Genomic DNA, 15905 nt, shown 5'->3' with positions numbered 1-15905 from the left:
CTTTCACGTTCATGGACTCACCAATAAGTAATCAAAAATATTCAGAAAAAAAACGTTGTCTATATTGAACATCTACAAGAGTTTTTCTAGCAATCATTTTCCAAGCAACTGCGTCTTTCAACCCCCTGCATGGCATTTATATTGCTTTGTGCAATAAGAGTAACTTGGAGATTACTTAAAACACATAGAAATGAAGCTGGTGAGTGGCCCCATGGCTGACAGTGCACACTGCTCTTCCAAATGACCCGAGTTTAATTCCCAAGACTCACATCAGGCTGCTCGTCACCATTCTGACTCATGTTTCAGCAGATCTGAAGCCCTGCTTTGGCCTCCACGTGCACTCACACACACACATAGCATAGCCACATACACATACAAAGTACATAAATAAATTCTTAAAAGTAAAAATATACACTATGTGTGGATTCTTTCGCGCACCGAGCCCCCATGTCTGTGTTCGGTGCGCTGAAACCCAGTTCGCGAGATTCCGGCAAGGGGCAGGAGGTTAAAATACACAGACACACACACACAGACAGAGAGACAGAGACACGGGTCATCCTTGAATTCCCAAGAATGCCCCCTTTATTGTGTTCAGGGCAGATTATATAGAGATAGCCACGCCCCAGCCAAACCCACCAGAAACCACCCTGCCATAAGGAACTCCTTAAGGTCTCGTGCTCAGAACAGCTGTAGGCACTCAGATCAGGGGACTACAAGAAATTCAGGATCTGGGGTCTCACCGCTCCCAACAGGTTCTACAGAAATATGCAAATTATATGACATTTTATCCCAGAGACTGTCTATAGACTCTGTGTCCAAGGGGTTCTAGGAATCAAGTCTAAAGCTGAGGGATGTTACCGATTTAAAAATTCATAGCTCGCTTTGACAGTCTACATCACGTATATCACACAGATTGCTCTTTTGGTTGTTTTTTGGAAAATGCTTTTGGTTATTGTTATGCGCTTGAACTGCTAGGATTTTTGACTCCTTGAGATGAGTGTGAGGGATATAACATCACTGACAGCAAGCAATGTGGCTACTCAGAATCGCACTGCAGAGGAGTGGCTTCTAGTGGCGGGATTTGGTGAGTCAAACTGGATGTCTTCCGGCCCATTACCAACTTCCCACTTCTCATAAGCACTACCTCTAAGCATATTCAGTCACATAGTCAAATATCCATCGAGAAATCTTTTAAGATAATGATAACCTGGCGTGAGGGTGTACAACAGTAACCCCACCCCTTGAGAGCTGGAAGCAGAAGGATAGGTAGTTCAACATCATCCTTGGCTTATAGGGACTTTGAGATAAACCTGGGAAACATAAGACCCTGTCTCAAAAATCAAGTATAAATTAATTTCACAAATTGTGTGAGCTTGACAACATTCGTGGCTACCTTCCAACAGTCACTGGATAGACGTCTTTCTTGGGGTGTGTCTAAAACAGCCCATAAGTAGGAATTCCCCCAGGCGGAGGCGTGCTGGATGAAGTGGTAGAATGCCTGGATGGATTTCAAGACCAGGGCTTCATTGTGATGTAGAAGAATTTCATTAAAAGACTTTTGTACTGTGGTCATAAACCTGTGCACCTTGAACCCACTAATTTTACCAAGTTAAAGAATGTTATCTCTCATTCCTTATTCTAATAACTCTGTGGTATGGGCCATTTGTAACACTGAATCATTTTAATCTGTTTTTTAAAGTTATGTTTAACATGTAAAATACTACATATTTAATGATATAACTTGGCAGTTTGAAGACAAAAAGAATATAATTATGAAACTGTCGTTATAGTGTTGTAAACACATCCTAATACCATCAGTCATCTGTGGGCTATTAGTTTTATCATCTACGTACTAATTTATAATATACCTTATCCCTCACCAGGGAAGAGGCTTCCAACATTAATTATCTAGAATAAAAACAGTGCTCTCCTTCTCTCTCCCTTTTTCCTCCCCCAGCACCCGCATTAAAACTGTAGATTCTTATGGGTCTTATGTAGCTATTCAATGTGTAAGAAATGGGAGTGGGGTAGAGACTGTAGATAAACACGGTGAAAGACAAAGCCCTAAAGCACGAGCAAAAAACTTTGTCAGAGTTAGAGAAACACTAACAGTTTTTTTTTATTTAGATGGCTCTCAAATATGCTTAAAATTTAGTATGTCTGAAAGAACATAAGGCAAGAGAGCAGGCTTGGCGTTCATTTCAAGCTAGGAAACAAAGGCTTAGTTGAAATACTCCGAAGTAAAGAAAGAGTAAAGACCAGGAGCCTATCTCCTCATCATGTGAGGTTTCTTTTTTAAAATGAGGCTTTCTTTCTTTCACGAAACCAAGTACGTAAAAGAATAATTGCAAACGATGCAATCCAGCTTCAGAGATTTGCTTAGACTGGATTGGTAGAAAGTGTACTCCGAACTTTTAAATCATCAGTTTAAGACACCTTCACTCAATTATACCAAATGCCACAGGTAGACTAGTGTCTAGACTTAGTTTTTCATGACCTAAAAATCGGGTGTAAGGCAGACCTACTATAATCTTAGCTCTCACATGGTTAAAGCAAGACTGTTGGAACTGACACGCTAACCTGGGCTGCATAGCGAATTCTGGGCCAATCCAGGTTACAAAGTAAAACTGGAAAAAGTTGCAGGTTTAGGATGGTATGATTTATTTAACATAAGCTAGTATTTTTTAATTTTTATTATTAAAATGCATTTTAGTAATAATTTCATTAGGCTATTAAACATAATTGAATAATTATCATATATAAAAGTGAAAAATAAATCTTTTAAATCAACCATTGTTAAAGAATCTAACTGAGAATTAGGTACCTTAGCCAGCCATGGTGCTACACACCTTTAATCCTAGCCCTTGGGAGGCAGAGGCAGATGAATCTCTGGAGTTTAAAGTCAGCTCATCTACAAAGTGAGTTCCAGAACAGCTAGGGCTGTTACAGAGAAAAACACTATCTCCAAAACAAAATAAAAATAACATAACAAAATAAAATCACATTAGGTGTCTCACAGTTAGCTTGGATGGTCTTGGATCTGGATAGAAAGAATATCAGCCCTAAATCCTGTGAACTGAGGATGCTGGGCAATACCATGCTTGCTAACATGTTTGAGACCCTCTGTTCAATCTTCAGCACCAGAAAAACAAAACTAAATGAGATGGAATGGTATAAATGGACTGTTGTAACACTTAGCACATTGACATACAGGACTTTGTTGGGTGTCTTAAAAGATAAACACAGCCTAGTTCTCAAATGATTTTTATAACCAAGGAGTTCTTCAGTGACTGGAATCTTGTGTTCCCAGACCTTAAATTTGATCTTTCATGAGGTCTGGGTCCTATAGAATCTGTCTTCATATTAATTTCCTCAACATCATGGACCAAGGGTCTCCTATTAGCATATCTTGTCATTGGCCCTGTGACCTAGCAAAAAACAAATACCAAAGCACATAGCATTTCTTTTTCTTTTTCAAATTTGTGAACAAAGTCACGGGCTTCAGGTCAATACTCTCGTGCATGTGTATCATGATGGAGAATGCTTAAGCAGCCATGAGTAAAATAGTCTTTCTGACCACCCTGTCTTCTGCCCTTCTGTAACTGAAGTCACTATCTGAGTCTGTCTTAACAATCTTCCTCATTAGTCTCCCCATCTCCTTAGATCAACCACATACATCTCTGTATCCATCACATCTGGCTCACTGCCAGCAAGTTGGTATCTCATTGTGGAAGAAGTGGCAGTTGAAGGAAGTTCTATAGAATTTTTAACCTTGTTGAATTAATCTGAGGCCACAATTGCCAGGATTTTCAGGAGATCATTGAATTCTATATGTATTGATCAATATTAGAGAGTAAGTCTCATTCTGTGTGGTACTCAGGTAGTTGAGAATTATCCTCCAGTCCATGTAAACACAGGCATCCTCAGGCCATTCTTTAGAGCTTTTCAAGACCTAAGGAGAATAGAGATACAAGCTAAATATTCTCTTGGGTCAGTTTGTTCCAAGATTATTAGGAGAAAAAAAAAAAGATTTATTTCACTTAAACAAAGACTCCCCTCCCAACAAGTCCAATATCTGAAAGGGCACTTGAGTAATGGAAAATGAAACTCAAATTTGTGGTGTAATGAAGACATTTTTATTCTCAGAACAGAATAATGGATTTTTCAGTTGAGCCTATAACTGTGTTAAGGAACAAATTGCCAAGGGGAAATAAGAAAGTTCAGGCAGGTCCCAGAATCAGAGGGCCCAAATTGGCCCCTTACTCTTATCCATACTGAATTTCCTAGGTCTTTTTTTTTTAAAACCTTTGTCCTTTCTGTCTCCAGGAGTCACTATGAGAAGTCAGTAGACACGTGAATACGTTATTGATGAACCAAACAAGTCTGTCTTTTGGGTTGTCATCAGAATGTACGTTTACTTTTTGCTTTCTGTGACCTCCTATTAGACTCATTACACTCGTTTCATGTGGTTGGCTGTGCTATCTCTGAATTAAAACATGATTAGCCTCATGGCACCACTTTACCCTTTAACACAAAATCAATATCAGATGCTGAAATAATCACAGCTTCATGCTCTGCAAAATAAGATTTCTCTGTATCCCACAGCTTGGACCTTTATGAGGAGTCCCAAAAATTATCCGCAATTTTGACAACTTTCAAGAGCAACCTACAGCAATGAACCTGTAATGGCATTTGTATCTGTGATTTCTTTTGGTAAAAGACACAAAACAAAATCAATAAAGAGGAAAGACCCATGGGTGAAAGTCTTGAAAATTTAGACATGAAATTTGATGGTCCTCATGCAACCATGGGCTTTGACAGAACAGGTGAAATTTTGTTAATTACAATATAAGAAGTTCAATATGAGGGTCTCTACTGACATCTTATCACATGGCTACAGCCCACTTCAACATACCAAAAGTTCTAGAAGGAAAGCAGAAATTTGGCATCAAACATTGGCATTTATGAGATAAGCAGCGAAGACACAGCAAGCTACCCTTATGAATTAAGACGGGAATACTCCTGAGATCAAGATTTCCAGTCTAGGAGCAGGCCATTATGAGGAGGTGACATTGTCTCTAAGGTGACCTCTGAATTCCAGCTCTCCACCAATGCAAAAAGATATGTGTCTTCTTTGTTCTTTCTGCATCTTCTCCCAGTCACCTACCTACTCTTGTGAGGAGAAGCTGGGTCCAGAGGAGGAATAGAGATGAAGACTTGGATGCACACATGTGTCTCTTATAGGTTGGCACTGTGTTACATCCAACATCCCTCCTGTGGTTGCTTCAGAGTTCGCCGGGTTGGGCAGGACTTTCTATAATACAGTGATATATTTTTTTTCTTGGCTTTGGGTAGCCTTTTAGTCTCTAGTATATCAGACTACTCCATATAGATTTATTTTTTTAATTGCCATCATGGCTCCAAGTAGCTGTCCCGGGCAGGATTAAAAAGTGTTGCTGTGATTTCTCTCTTGTGAGCAACGCACATCTGGCTCATGACAATCACTCTACATTTCTGCCCGAATGAGCACTCTAGTGACTAACAGCCTGGTGGAGTCACCTCATCTTCACTGCAGTGGTTAGAAGAGTGAGCCAGCCTGTCTCTCTCATTTAGGTTTCTATCCAAGAATCAGATAGTGCACAGCTGTTCCTCGGGCATAGGGTCAAGACCAGGCTTCTGGGGTGGGGGGGGGCGGGGTCCTATGGCCACACCTTTCTTCTTTGCTGTAAAGTAAAGGCAGCCTCTTTCACCTTAATGATGAAGGGCTGGGGTAGGCACGACTGGTGTTCATAGCAGCTCTCTTCAGAAATGACTTGTATAAATACTCGAGCAATTTCTCTGAGAACTCATTTTGATATCTCAAATTCAGATACAAATCATTAAGGAGACTTTGGAAAAGATATGCTTTCTTACAAAAAAGACAAACATCACACACATGTGCACACACATACACACTCCTGTGCATGTACACATAGTTGCAATTACGCTTATAAATATGTAGTTATGATACAAGGCTAAGTTCTAGTTATTGTTGTTTTGATACAGGATCTCACTATTTAGTGCTAGCTGTCCTGGAACTTAATATATATATATATATATATATATATATATATATATATATCAGGCTGGCCTTACAGAAATATACCTGTCTCTTCCAAGAATTGGGATTAAGGGCATGTGACACTACCCCCAGCTCAAATTTTTTGAATGGCATGATAAACCATAAGAAAATGATAATTTACTAGGGCTTACTAAGAACTCCATTGTACAGGAACATTTAATGGAAACATAATTTAAAACTCAGATCTTCTGGTAAGGTAAGAGCCCCTCATGGAATCCATATGGATCCTGCTCGTTTAAGGACATCTTTTCCATTGAAGACACATTACCCTGGAAGGGCATCCCAAGGACTTACACAGAATACACTATGTGTGTGAGCTTATTGGTGAACATTTTGACTTTTGTAATTGCATTTCTTGTCATTCTTCCTAAATGATACACTATTTTGAGCTATTCAAAATTAGATTGTGAAGATTCCTAGAAGTATATTTAAAACATCACAAATTTTTAAGTACTGGGCATTTTTTATTTCTCTTTCCTAAATCGCAAACATGCCAAGAATTTGAAAACACTAAGAGACTCATGTTTTTCACTGTATGCTTTAATTCTAAATTGTATCACATTTTATATATAAATGTATTTTGTTTTTAAATAACACAGGGAAAAAGACTTTAGAATAATGGACAAATGCAATAACATTATTATTACTTGAACTCCCCTTTGATCCATTTTCCAGTGCTGTTTGAGACATGGACTCTCAGATTCCCTTTATATAAGACAACAACTTTCTAATATCCTTAATATTGTGAAAGAAACATAAGCCAGTCTTTCCACTCAACTGCAAAGAATTTATTATTACTATTGGTGAATAGATAACTTCCTTCAAGCATAAGAACACAATTTTGGTAATGAAAAGTGTTAAAGATTTTAAATAAAAACAAAGATAGTTTATAGCAGTTTCTTTATCTACAGGCCACAAGAGGTAAACTGTAGAAGACCGAAGCAGGACCTGACCAAGTTTCTCCCAGCTCCACTCCATGTACTTCCATTCTGGCAGGTGTGTCCTAATCATGTGACCATCTGAACTGGTACTACGGGAAGTTCAGGTAATTGTGGAAACCATACCCCCTTGGTTAAATTGCAATGCAAGCTAAAAAGTATCCATAAATCAACTTCCCATTAATCTAACTGTTCTTAGTGAAGTGGAAGGTTCAATGTTGCCTTCCTAAGAAACTTTGTCTCATCTGTGGGGAGGATGGATTGTGCCAACTGGCATCTGGTAGGTAGAAGTTATGGATACTGATAGATATAGAACAACCACTGAAAATAAACTGTCTAATACAAAATGTTAGTAGGGACTATATTAGGATTTCAAGATGGATTCTGCTGGCCAGGTCTCCAAAAGGTGCCTTTGTCACTGCAGTGCCATGTGTCAGTACAGGAATTATGAAGGTCAGAGACCTTGAAGTGGGTGTAGGTTGGCATCTTAAGGCATTCTGGCCCTTCCTTTGTACAAATTTTGAAAAAAAAACTGATTATATAATCACATTTCTGGGCTTCACTTGGAAACTTGGACAGGGTCCAACAATTGTTACCTAGGGTTTTAGTTTCAACTCTTTGAGAATAAATCTACTACTGCTAATGCATCTTATCCTTCAACCCCTGTGGAAAATGGAAGACAACGTATAGCATCTGGATGAATATTCCTTTAATGATGTGTGTGTGTGAGAGAAGAGAGAGAGAGAGAGAGAGAGAGAGAGAGAGAGAGAGAGATTAACTCAATTTTGCAAGAAAAATGAAGAGACCACAAATGCACATTGGTAGACTTGAACTTGACCCATTTGTGTGAATTATTATTTTTGCACATATTTATTTATTCTGGGTGTTGTGTATGTGGATGCACATGTGGGGGTGAGTGAACAGAAGTCCAGAGTTGGTTCTCTCCCTCCACCAAGTGAACTCACACTGACAGCCTTGGGAGCAAGTGTCTTCCTGGCCCAGGTTTGCTGATTCTTTCAACATTTTAAACAATTTGAATCAATTACAAGCTCCAAAATTATGATATATGCTATATATCATATAGGACTCCTGTTGTCAGTGGCTTCTGTCCCGCCTAGTCCAGCAGCCATTCAGTCCTAAAGAAACACACAGAGTTCTACATTAATTATAAACTGGTTTGCCTATTAGCTCAGGCTTCTTATTAATTTTTATAACTTACATTAACCCATAATTCTTGTCTGTGTTAGCCACGTGGCTTGGTACTTTATATCAGGGCGGCATTCTCATCTTGCTTCCTCTTGGTCTGGGTGACAAATATAGACTGATTCTTTCCTCTTCCCAGAATTTTCCTCTTCTCATCACTCCACCTCTACTTTCTGCCTGACTACTGGCCAATCAACATCTTTTTAAAGCAATACAAATGACAGGGTACAAGACCATTGTCCCACAGCAGACTCCAGATTTAAAAGTTGACTGAGCTGTTAGCTCTGTCCTCCTCCTTCCATTTGGCACCAGGTAGAACTGATTTAGGTGACTTTTTTTCTTTTCTTTTTCTGTTTGTTTAACACACCATCCAGCAAATCTGCTACTCTCTCTGCCTGGATCCCCAAGTGTCTGCATCCCTAGGTCTGGCCTATAGTACCAGGTGGCCTCAGTGGATAGAAAATTGTTCAAATAGTCAACAATGTTACTGTGTTTAAAAGTTACCCTTCCAGTCTAGTTCTTAATGATGGACAAATGCTCCCTTACTAATCACTGACCACTTTTCCTGGAGAGTCACCAGGTGTGTATTTTAGTAAAAGTAACACAGTCTGCAATTTGTCATAGCCTGGACCTATTAAAAAGCAAGGTGCACAGAGAGAAAAAGATGTGTGGCATACCTGAAGAGATGGTCTGTAAACCTTTACACCAGGGAAACCATATTTTGGTAAGACTCTGGGACAGAAAAGCATGATTTCAAAGCCCAGGAAGTCATTAAATCATGTAATATACAGTGCCGGAAATAATAATAACCCCAAAGTTAAAATTGGATTTATTGTTCATTTATTACAGACAGGTCTTACGAACTGACATTAAAAAGGAAAAAGGGGATGTGTGAGCTATTTGAAAGCCAAATTTCCCTGTCCCATCCATAAACCACTAGTGGTTCCCATTGAGGTCACGTGTTAGATATCAGGCATCAAAGGGTGTGAGTATAGAAATATATTTGTCCCAGAATCTGGACCCAGGAGTCTTACTCATGAGCATAGAATACTTTTTAGTTTAAAGGTACCAAATTCAGCTTTCTCATTTGTCATTTGTTTGTTTGTTTGTTTGTTTGTTTGTTTTTGTTGGAGCTAAGATCCTGAGTTACTTAGAGAGTGCCTCTAATATTTAGTATCTTTTGCCTACATGTCTCAGCCTTCATTTCAATATTTAACCAAAAGTGCTCTGTATGAGATTAACACTTAAATCTGTGCACTATGAGGGAAGCAGATTTTTTCCTTCATAATGTGAGTGGGTCTCATCTAATCAGCTAAAAAAAAAAAATCAGGTCAAAAAAAAAAAAAAAAACAAAAAAAACAAAAAATCTGACCTCCCATGAGCAAGATAGAAATCTGTTGAAGATAGCCTTTGAACTTAGATTACAATGTTGACTCATCCCTGATTGCCAGATCATCTACCAATTTCAGACTTGCCAAGGGTCCATAAGCATGTAAACAGATCCATAAATTAGTTCTCTTTGCATCTGCATGTGTCTGTGTGTATATGTAGTCATTCTGTTTCTCTGGAGAGCACTAGCTGATGCACAACCCAAGGAAAAGATTTTCTACTTTAAGTTAAGCACTAAGAATAAAACTGGTGATCAGAGGACACATGAAATGACCCATTTCTCTGATGGCTTTGGAATCTGCCGTTAAAAATTACGTGGAATGAAGGCTCTCAGCTGAGGAGCAGAGAGCACACACTTCAGAGTTTGTCTACATTTTTTATCAGGGAAAAATGTGTAAATTTAAGAAGTATGTGCCAAATGATGCTGTGTATTTGTGAGACAGATGGGGGAACATGTCTTTCCCTGGGGCGATGGACAAATGGCTAAACACTGCTAACATGCTGTTCAGCTGTTAAAAAAAACCAGCAGCACTAATGAAGCCCTTTATGTTCTTATTGTGTGCATGCTTTCTGATGTCCCCTTTCCTGTAACTAAGTAAAGACTGTGAGGGATGAAGCAATTTGACTTCCCAATTAGCAGTGGTTGGACTCTCCTTTGCAAACCTGGCTGCCTTGAATACAAAGATTGCCATTCAAAAAGCTGGACCACTCTAACACCAGCGCCAGCCACCTGGACCCCTCCGCAAATGCCCTGAGGAACAAGTGCAATGATGGCTGCAGGTTCTTCCAGGTCCTGAAGACACAGCCTCAGGACTCTTAGGGACCAGCCTCGGGAACTCAGGATGATTCTGTAACCTTTGCCACCCACAGGAGTAAGAGAACCCTTCTCTTGGTGGTTAGCAAAGAAACTGCTTCAACTGGGATTATGCAGGTAAGGCTATGCTTGATCCATACCCAAGTCTCAGTGACTGTGATCTTTCGGTGGGCTATACAAGGAGCGGCTCAGGTCATTTAGGGTGACACTCTCTACTGCTGGCTTCCCTGGAGTTGCAATGTCATGACCAACCAAAACAGAGCTGGTTTGTGAAGGGAGAAAGGTAGGTGGCTGTTTGACAACTGAGGAAGAAACGTCCTGCCTTGACTTCAGAGAGGCAAGGGCAGGAAAAATGGCACTGAAGCAGAAAAATGGCAAGGGAAGGTAGAGAATTGAGATTAAGCAATGAAGGTCGAAGGATGCTCAGGAGTCAGAGAAGAGAAACGGTGTGCCCTGGTCACTGGAAGGGTTCCAAAGAGCTATGATTTAGGGCCAAGGGCTCAAAGCTCTAACGCCAGCAACTGTCAATGGGTTGAGCAATCTATGTATCTACTGCTATCTGGAAGTTGCCACATCAGCGGTCTCCATGCCATGAGGAACCCTGGCCTTTTAGGACTGAGTAAGCATGCTGACATTTCTAGGACTATGGAACCTGGGATCCAACACCTGCACAATGACAGTATCTTAGTGTTACTATCGCTGTCATGAAACAGCGTGACCAAAGCAACGTGGGGAAGAAAGAGCTTTAAAAGTAATTCAAAATCTCTAAACCATGGGCTCCTTTGATTTGTGTAAAATCAAAAATAAGTGCTTTCTTTCTTTAAGAGGGAAGAACCAGGGCACAGTCACAACCTTAAAGCAAAACTGAACTCCAAATGTGTAATATTTAATTACCTAGGATTCACTCACGATCTTCTGGGCTCCTTCAAGGGCTTTGGGTCACTTCTCCAGCTCCGCCCTTTGTAGTGCATGTAGCTTGTCTTCTAGGCTTTAGCGGGCTCCACTCCATGGCTGTTGATGTTCTTGCTGGTCATCCCATGGTACTGGCATCTCCCAAACTGCTAGGGTGCCTTGTTGCAACTGAGTTGCACTTTTACCCATAGCCTCTCCTAGGCTGACTTCAGAAACTCCAGCCCTGCACTGCAGTGCCAAGCCTCAGCTGCTCTCCATGACCCCTTCAGGCTTTCAAAGCAAGAAACACCTGGGTGACGCTTAACAAGTACCACCGAGTCCGGCTGCCACCACAAAGTACAACCTTGGCTTCTGGAACATAGCTTCTGTGTTTTGACCCTCAGGAAACCCCTCCCAGAAGACTATACCTCAATGATGCTGATTTCTTCTTGATTCCAGATGATTCTTCTGACCCAGCTGACCAGCATGCATTGTCCCAGCAAAGCAAAGGTTTTACTTCAGTGCTTCTGTTCTCTTGTTAATCACAGCTAATTCTTCTACGCCAGCTGACCTGAAGCCACAGGTTCTTCACACAAAGGGCCCTGCAGGCTTTGTTTCCCACTGGAACTTCACAAGCCAGGCTTCCATTGTCCACAATGATCTCAACATCCTTACCTTCAAAACTCATACAGAACAGATCACTGAACTCTCAACCCTTAATGGCTTTTCTAGCCCAGAATTCCAAAGTCCTTCCACAATTCTCCCCAAAACAACATCATCAGGACTGTCACAGCAGAACCTCACTCTCCTGGTACCAACTCGGAGTAATTATTGCTGTGATAAAACACCATGACCAAAGCATTTGGGAAGGTGAAGGTTTATTTGGCTTATACTTCCATATCACCCAAGGAAGTCAAGACAGGAACTCAAACAAGGCAAGAACCTGGAAGCAGGGGCTGATGCAGAAGCCATGGGAGAGTGCTTCTTACTGGCTTAACCATCATGGCTGCTCATCTGCCTGCTTTCTCCTATAATCCAGAATCATCAGCCCAATGATGGCACAACCCACAAGGGGCTGGGCCCTCCCTCATCAATCACAAGTTAAGATATACTCTACAGGCCAATCTTATGGAGGCATTATCTCATATGAAGCTCCCTCCTTTCAGATTACCCCCGCCTGTGACAAATTAATACCAAACCAACCAGCCCAGCCAGCAGCATAATGTGGGGGTACTGCCTACTACACCCCTTCCTGCCTGTTGCTGCTGCCACCTGCCTGTTACTGTTGCCACCTGCCTGTTGCTGACCAACACCAAGGAAAAGAAAATCTGCCACAGACAAACCTTTCTCCTTGTTTACTCTTTTCTATGGGTAAAGCAAAAAGGCCCTAGCCAGCTAAAAATCTACTTTTTAAATCTATTGTCTTTATAACACAAACAACCCAAAGGAAATCTTAGGAACAGTTCAATGAAGGTAGTTTGAGAAATGTTTGTCAAGAATATTAGCAAGTGTTTTGCAGTATAGTCTTATGGACTGGCCAGGCTCAGATGAAGACTTGCATTTTATAGGCAAAATGAAGCAGGAATAAGCATGTTCACACGCACAACCCTTTCCACATTTGTCAGTTCCCACTTCTGTCTTCACATCTTTTATGCATGCCTTCACTCAGTCAGGTCTGCTGATGAACTGGACGCTACATGAGTTACTGCGAGTGTGGCCCGATCCTTATACTGCTTATTCCTCACCAGAGGAAGAAAGTAGTAAATACAAATTTGTGCCAAATAATCAGTCTTGCACAATAGGGACACATCTAGAAACAAGAAAGGTGCCATATTGCAAGAACACAGCTTAGGGGACACAGCCCAACCCAGGGTATGAGGAGGAAGCTTGATTCAGGAAAACTGACATCTTTAGGTAAGAAATGTGGTTCAGAAGTATCTTATTATTCTTGTCCATCACATATCCATATTGTATCTCTATATCAGGTAAGAAGGGAGGGAGAGGAGAACAGGGACTGTTAAATTCAGGATCACAGTGATTGATAAAGAGTCTGTCATGAACATTTAGGAAAGAGGCTGCAGGTGCATGAAGGAGCTGGTTCTACAGGACCAAAGCTGTAGGATCTCCATGACTCAGGGAAATATCAGGCTAGCCTAGAGAGTCTTAATGAGGGTCCAGTATTGATGGTGTAGCAGAAGCCAGAAGCCAGAAGCCTCAAACCAGTCCTAGGACTCACTGCAATGAACATTTGTAAGTGTCGGTTGGGCAAATGTGTACACTGCAGGTCACATCAAGACACACCACAGCTTCCATGGTGAGACTATTATTATTATTATTATTATTATTATTATTATTATTTTCTATTTTCTTTTGAGGGGTGATTACAAGAGTGGAGGGCAGATATGGAAAGACGGGGAAATGAGTGGGGCTGGGCGCATGATGTGAAATTCACAAACAATCAATTAAAATTATGGAGAAAAAGAAATATTTTAAGAAAGTCAAAAATGAAACTAAAATAAAATGAAAAGTAAAGAAGGAGGATGTTAATACTCACTGTGAAGCAGTTATCTGCAGCCAGCAGGAAGTACATATCATTATTAACATAATCAAATAGCTCTACTCATGAGGTTCCAGCATTTTGTGAGCATCCCAGCAACAGCAGGGACCAACCCCACACATACCCTGGGACTTGTCATGACCTGAAGGCCAAGTTCTTGGTATTTAGGGATACTTCAAAAAGAGATTTCTGTTGGGAAGCCACTGTGTTTGTTAATTTTTAATCAAGATAAATTGATTTGTTCTACAGCTCGGAACCATTTACTTACCTAAGCTGATGCGGTCGTTAAGCATGGCTGTCACCCACTATGAACCAGGCTGCAGAGTGGCTGACAAACAGGCAGGGAGAGATACAAGTAAACAAGGCCTCTAAACAAGGAAGAGGACAGCCAGAGGCAGGGGTGCCCGAAAGGAGAGGGTGAGGGACTGCTGCTTGGGGAAAGGTCCTGTTTTAGCCACAGCAGAAGGTGAATTGGCCAGACAGGAGGGGAGAGGGGAGGAGGGGGGAGGAGGAGCAGCAGCCAAGAAGAAGAAAACTTTTCCAAAGGTGCAGAGATGGGAAGAGCTTTTCCCCTTTGTGAGCCAAAGCTGTGCCCTAAGGGGCAAGGCCCACCTGCTGCAGCTTTGATGCAGAGAGCAGGTGAAAGACTCTGGTGACTGGACTTAAGTTTCAGAACCATCACTGGGAAATAGGGCACATTGGAATGAAGAAAGCCAATGCATGAAGTGGGGTGGGAGGTTGCACACAAGCAGGAGGCAGCAACAGCATGGCTTTGGTAGAGAGAAGAACCTGTTTGATCTGGTTCCACTGCCTCCCCAGCCTGATACCTCAGCAACAGTCACCACTCCAGGTGCAACTTTTCAGGCTGAAATTGTCATTTAGGTTTATTTTTAACTTCTCTTTTGCAATCTGGCATGAGGTTGACTAAAATGGATGATGGTTAGGAGGAAGGCTTGCTGAGCTACAGAATGCCAATCTTCCATATTCCTTTTCATGTCTCTTCCATGGCCTTAGCTCCAAAGAAAGCTATTTGTTCCCGCGACTAATCCCTGTTGACAATCCGGACTCCTTTTAACCTGACATTCTCATACAGACCACGGAAGGTTTCACTGGGTTGCCTGGTTACTGGTGACATCCAACCTGTACACTTCAGTTTATTCAAGAAATAGAGTCAATGAAAAATAAATGAAGTGACTTGATCCAGGTTATCCCATGTAGTCAAAAGGTAGGGTCTTATCCTTTATGGACCTAGCCAAGTAGCTTATCATGACCAATTGTGTAATTTTTAAAAATATATCATTAGGAGTGTAAACTGATTTAGCTAGCCTTTCAGAATACTATCCAGTACAAAAAAAAAAAAACTATCTGAATACAGAAAGACATAGTAAAACCCTTCATGTGTGTTACTAGAAAAAAAACAATTTAGGGCAACACACTACATGATTTCAACTATATAAAATTCTGGAAAAGGCAACTCACAGAGATAATGGAAAGATCGATGACTGGCAATAACTAAAGAAAAGGAATGAAGGAATTAATGAAATATACAAGGTGTTTAGGAAAATGAAACTACCTTGTATAGTATTATAATGATGAATAGATATCATTATACATTTATCAAGATCTAAAAAATATAAAGAGCTATCTCTAATATGAACTATCAGTTCTAGGAAATATGCTAAACCAGCATAGGCTCACCATTCCATCTAATACCCTTTATAATGAGGAAACACAGGCCTCACTTCTTATAACTTTGTCCCAAAAAGGAATGTGTTCAATGTCTATATACACCACCAGAAGAAATTTCATGTGGTTTGGCTTATGATTTTTTTTCCACCTTCATCAGCCTACTAAGATAGTCTCTCTGGAATGCACCACTACAGCCACACAGTCATACAAGACCAAAGGAAAAGATACCAGAAAAATTATGCAGGTGGTGGGTACCTCCGCGCACACCTGCTTAGGCTGACACACTCAATAGAAGCAATGATG

At 40.7% G+C, this 15905-nt stretch overlaps 1 long non-coding RNA gene across 2 annotated transcripts; it reads right to left on the bottom strand.

Annotated features, from left to right (window-relative positions):
• Positions 1 to 3455: 3455 nt before the first annotated feature.
• Positions 3456 to 14044, bottom strand: LOC119822175. Of its 2 annotated transcripts, none has more exons than XR_005286742.1 (3): positions 13911 to 14044; positions 11360 to 12039; positions 3456 to 3952 (listed from the first exon to the last, which is right to left on the bottom strand). It is a non-coding gene; the product is annotated as an uncharacterized LOC119822175 (long non-coding RNA). The 2 variants fall into 2 exon arrangements; XR_005286741.1 differs by lacking the exon at positions 3456 to 3952 and adding an exon at positions 6337 to 8195.
• Between the last annotated feature and the right edge of the window lie 1861 nt (positions 14045 to 15905).

This window comes from Arvicola amphibius, chromosome 9 (genome assembly GCF_903992535.2).
Source record: "Arvicola amphibius chromosome 9, mArvAmp1.2, whole genome shotgun sequence".
Lineage (NCBI taxonomy): Eukaryota > Metazoa > Chordata > Mammalia > Rodentia > Cricetidae > Arvicola > Arvicola amphibius.
This window is presented reverse-complemented; position numbering and strand designations above follow the sequence as displayed.